Raw genomic sequence first — 5,974 nt, forward strand, 5'->3', positions numbered from 1 at the left:
AATTATTTACAGGAAATGAACTGCATCCCTCTTGACAAAAGCCCGATAATGTTGTGGGCATGGGTGAAAGAAGAGGAGACAGTAACAAATCTATGTTCATCACACATAACAGATTCTAACATTAAATATTTCTGAGCCTCCTACCAACTTCTTCCTTACGTGTTTCTTTGTAATGATTTCTCTGGCTTATCTATGCAGTAAAAAAATCTAATTAGATAGGAAAGAGTAGTACATTAATTAACAGATAAACTAACGGTATTAAACAGCAATACTCTAGAAGAATACCCTGCTTTTCCTAATTAGGCAGCTCTCTCTGCATGAAATAGAAATAACACAACAATATAACATTATGCTGATAGGCAGTGAAGGAAAAAGAGAGAGTAGGAAAAAAAAAAGAAAACCCGAAACACCACTTACACTCAGTGATCTGTAACTGCTCCACGAGTTGCACTAGAGATTATAACAGATTTATCTTCAGTATATTTGACCGGTTCTAATGTCATCTCATCCAGTTTTCTTAGGAAAAGCATCTCAGAGCAATGAGAGTCCAATAGCAGGGATCAAAATGTTGTCTTTCTGCTTATCTTAATTAGGGTGAGAGCTGTGTGTTTGTTTAGGCTGTTAGGCAAAATGTTTTTCCCATCCTCTTCACTGAACTGAGCTGGGCTTGGTAGACATTAGGTTTCTTTTTATTTCAAGATACATAGCAGTTTCTCTTTCAAGTTGTGTATTTATTTTATATTGCTTTACTGTTTAATTTTTATGTCTTGCTGCTTAAAGTTCAATGAAAAAGGCTTGTGCCTGAAAGCCATTATGTACATGAAGGACATACACTAGCTGAGAGATGCCCGTTGAGTTCAGTGAGATTTTTGCCATTAGTACCTTACGAAATGAGAAATTAATATTGCAACTATTAACTCAAAAGTCGCTCGAGCAAAAAACAGACTACAAAACTGACCTGTACATTATGCTCTGAAGAGGTGTGGCATATCTAGAAGAAGCAAAAAGAGGTTCGTTTTCCCTCATTGAGGTTAACAAGAACCTGAAAAATTCTGTCTTTAATTTACAATATAATTTATCTTACAGATCTTACAGTCCAAATGTTTTGCTGAGTCAGTTGTTTGCACAGCTGTAAAAGAAAGGATAAATAATTCAGACAACAGTCCCCTTTGTCAATGAGCTAGTATACTTTTTGTCTCTCTGTAAAGGTAAATTGAAATATTGGTATTGTTAAAAGGTTTATTTCACCTGTTTAGAAGAAATGCAGAGCTGTTCTCTAAAAGCACAGAAGACTGAATAAAGGTTGCCCATGGGATTTGGAGAGACTAAGAATTGTTGGTTTTGCTAAAGGGCATTTTGCAATAAACAAATCTTACCATAACAAACATAGATGCTAACATAGGATATGAGCATGTATGCTTGAAAGCACTGCTATTACAGAGCAATCTACTCTAAAATTCAGAGCACTACTGATATTACTGAAGCTGAAATAGCTTTAGTGATGATGGGATTTTCTTGTAATTCTTTAGTGTAGAGTAGGCCATCTGAAGCAGTTTAAGCACCTCTGAATGAAAAGAGTCCATTTCATCTCCCCTTGGCTTTAATTACTCATCTGCCTGCACAGCAGTGCCCTAAGGGATCAGGGATCTTTGGAAGGAAACAGTTCTAAGGTCTCAAAAAGTTACTACCAGAAAGACCCACACTGATTGAAAGAAATGAGTGGAAGGGTTTTTGTGTTTTGGGTTTTTTTGGTTGTTTTTGTTTTAGTTGTTGTTTATTTTAACTTCTATTACACATTTCTTTAAAAAATAAAATTTTGAAAACAAATTTTATTGAACAGCTTATTTTGAAAATTCAACAAGGAAAAAAAAGGTTTTGGTAGAAAAGATTGAGAACTGAAAGTCAATAGGAACTGAAGGTTCAAGACCTTGTAAGTTTATATTTTCAGTATAGCTAAAGATTTTTTTTTTTCCCCAAAGGTTTCAGACCCTCAGTTAGTGGAGGGTCTACTGCTGTAACATAAAGTTCATAGGCTACTGAAGAGCTCTTACAGACCCATGGATTTCAATATTGTGTCTTCTTCCAAATTTTTGCTGTAAATAGAAGATTGCTTTCTAACTAAGCATTGTGAGCACACCTCTTTGAAGCAGTTTTACTCCTCAGAGCTGTCCCAACAGTAGTTTGATATCTGTCAAGCTGAGCAGAAAGAAATTTTGGTTTAGTTTCCCCATGATGTGATATCTCAGATTGAGCAGAGCTTCAGTAGCAACAGCAGTCATTTGCAAACCCCTTAATTACCTGGGATTGGTCATGCATATCCTTTGAATGGCATGGGTTTTTACTATTCTTTCCTCACTATCATAAGCAAAATTCTTAAACCATCCTGAAAAAAACCATGCATACCTCTTACCTTTTGTTCTCCTTGTGTTTATTCTTTGTTGCAAGTAAGCCTGATTGATTGAAAACTTTCCACTGAAGCTATATAATGTGGGGGTAGAATGGTGATTTGATGCAGTAAGAGTAGTGTCTGATTTTTCTGTGAGTTTACAACAGTTCATCAAAAACAAACTAAAAGATCCATAAACCATTCCAAAACAAAAGCAACCAAAATAAACATTTTTTAGATTATTATTTCCTTTTCTTCCTCCACTCCAAAAAATCTGAATTGCTTCCTAAGCAGTTTTAGGAGATGTAGTTTCAGTGTCCTCTCTCTTTGGGCTTTGATTTCTAGCCAGATGCATCTTCTATAAAGTACTGTGGACAGTCTTTCCATTATTTAATTCAGTGGTTCAGATAAGCAGAGCGAAGAAGGAAACATGACCCACAGGCAGAAAAAAACCCTGAGTGGTGGTATACAGACTATATTTGCTAGAAGGCACTGAAGTGGCACTTTTCAATCAAATTTAGCAATTATAAGAGAGTGTTCTTTTTCTGCTCAAAAAGTTGTTATTCTTACAGCCTGGTAACATGCACCAGTCTACTCATTTTCAAGATGCCAGCGATACGGAGCTATTTATCTAAAGCAATAATGACGCACCAGAGTAACGACAGATTTACTGAGGTGTAAACACAGACATGCATAGGTACACCAGGACAGCATTGCATGTACATTTTCATTGTTCGTGAATACCATGTATAACATATGTTGGCATGGTTTGAGGGTGTTTGCTTGTTTGACTTGAAAATGAAAGTTAAATGAAAGATGCAGATTGTATAAAAATATCTCTTAAGTATTACTTACTGGAACAAGTAGCCTTTTGTTTTTCTTCAGGAAAGCTGTGAGTTTTTTGTTACCTGAAATACAGGGGATTTTTTACTCAGTAAAGGGTTTTTCTACCTTACTGTTAATTAAGTACAAGTTGCAGGTCATCTTCACTTGCTACGCATCAAATATTTTCTGTATTTCTCATCTGCACAGTACTGCCTTTCTGGTCTTAAATTTTCAGTTATCAATTCTTACTTTTTGCTGAAAACCCCTAGAAATTAATGGGTCGTAAACCATAAGTAAAAAACAAAGATAATAATTTTAGTACTCTGTAAAAGTTAAGAGTGTGCTTTTTTGGTCTTATACTTAGTGGCTTGTACAGAGAATTTATAATTTTTTTTTATTACATTATCTTATTTCAGTCGAAGAGTGATCAATGAGGTTATTCAAGATGAGGGTAAAAACAAAAAAAGTTCAAACTCCAGATCCATCATGAGTGATTCTGTCAGAAAAATTTATCTGAGCACCTTGTTCTTCATCTGCCTCGTCTATTCAGCAACAGGTTTAACTGGTATTTCCCCAACCTTTCAGCAAGCAGTTTGATGTGTCAGTTTGGGCATCTTCTGTCCGGAACTCTGCTGAATCTTACCAAGTTTGCTTACCCAGGGCCTTACCGTGAGCCCACGCTGACATTCAGTGTTAATCGAGTCGTGTGGCAACTCTGGGGCCTTGAGAGGTGGCTGTCGTGCAGCCCACGCCACAGCGCAGTGCCGTGCCCTCACCCGGTGAGGGAAGAGCACGTCCTTCGTGGGCTGGGGAGTGTCCCAGGAGTTCCTTCCCCAGGAAATCGTAACGTGAGGATTTTGTACGTCCCTGTTGGGTTACTCCTTCCCGAGCGAGGAGGCTGCGTAGCCGCTGCCACCCAGGTGCGACTGGTGCTAGTGGGGGTGAATGTGGGGAGCCTGACAGGCCTGGGCCCGCCGAGGCGGAGGGGCAGCCCTGTGCCCTTGCCCCAGCATCTACACTTACTGTAGAGCTTGAAAAGTCAAGTGAAATTAACCCATTAGGCCAGAAAAAGCAAAACAGTGAATGAAGAATTGAAATCGTCGCAGTAATCTATTTTAATATTTGTGATGGCATTGTACTTACTGCACCTTAATCCACATTAACTGGATGTCAGGGACTTCCTTGTCCTCTTCCTGAGAAGAAACTCTCATCCTTCTGGTTGTTTTCAGCTTGTAGTAGTGGAGAATAACCCAGAACTGAGGAGACTGAATTCATGGCCCTGGCTGCGCAGGGAAGCCTGAAACGCATGGTACAGCTCATAGGGGAGGAGCAGCCAGTCGCACAGCTGAGGGGCCAGAAGCAAACTCCCACTGAAAAAAGGCTCTTCAAAACTCATCTGGCAAGTGGGGAATTTGAAGGTCTTAAACTCTGCAACACCAGCCAATCTTAAACTGAAAAGCCGGCAAGAAGTTCCAGAGAAGTCATATCTGGCAGTGGGCAGGGGGAGAGTGTATCACTGACCTTGGAAAGTGAACCCTGACAAACACCAAGAAGGAAAATCACTTGCTGGTAAAAAGCAAATACCCTGTTTTCGGAGTCAGGTCAGGAAAAAGGTTGAAATCCCAGTTAACTGAAACTCAGTGTTTCTGGCAGAATAAAATATGCAAATAGGCTCTGAGCAGATGGGTTGGGCTAAGTGATTGCTAGAGATCCCTTCCAGCCTTCGAGTTTTTGTGATTATGTGCTCCTACCTGCTGTAGTACCTGTCACGGAGAGCATTTCTGAAACAAAAGTGTTTTTTTTCTCTTTCAGGGAACTGTCTCACTCTGTATGCTTGGTATAACACAAGTTGAGTGTTTAGTATTGCTGTATATTGAATCATTGGGGGATTTTCTTTCCATGGAGTTCAAACAGAGTTGCAAGTGGTACCAATGCAGTACCAAATCCTTAAATTTTTCCTGATTGTTATTCAAATAAAGCACTCATTCACTTAAAATTTGCAACTGTATACCCTATTACAATAACACGCCCATGTCCATGTTAGAGTAAATTATTAGACTTTCACTGAACCAAAGCAGAACTAAATCAGCTTAGATCAGCCGAAAATAAAGCTCTAACTCATAACCTTGAATATGAGTGGTTTTTTAAATTATTTTATTTAATTATTTATTTTTTTTTAATTATATGCACTGAAACACATACAAATGAATAGAAGAAAACACTGGATTCAGTCACCATTAAGCTCACCACTTGATCTATGCACAATAGACCTTGAGGCTCAAATTTTGCGGCTGGCAAGTTAGAAACTGATGCCTTTTCTTACATGAAAATGTGCAAGATGACGCTGAGTAACGAATACATTAGAGAGACGCATGGTCTTATATATGTTGTATGTTAGGGAAGGAGAGGAAAAATAATTGACTGAATTACTAATCTTGAATTATTTGCCCAACACAAAGTTCTAGTGGTCTGCTTTTCTGATGCCATGCTAAACATAAGGCGGTTGTCTCTGAGTAATTTGGAAATACAGCAATGTAACTGAGCTGTCTTGTAAATGCACAAAGTTATTCCACTCTAATTTGTGCTAGTGGATTTGTCTCTATTAACTCATCATTTTTAATTGAAATGCAGTAGCTAAAAATAGCAATATGGTCCATCTTAGTGTCTCTTTTCCTAAAATAAATTGGTGCAGCAAGATGGAATTAGTAGCAGCATCAGACTGAAAGTTGGAAGAAAGAAGGGAAGACTCTAAATCCATTAGAA

This window comes from Pterocles gutturalis, unplaced genomic scaffold (assembly GCF_000699245.1).
Source record: "Pterocles gutturalis isolate BGI_N339 unplaced genomic scaffold, ASM69924v1 scaffold29651, whole genome shotgun sequence".
Taxonomy (NCBI): domain Eukaryota; kingdom Metazoa; phylum Chordata; class Aves; order Pterocliformes; family Pteroclidae; genus Pterocles; species Pterocles gutturalis.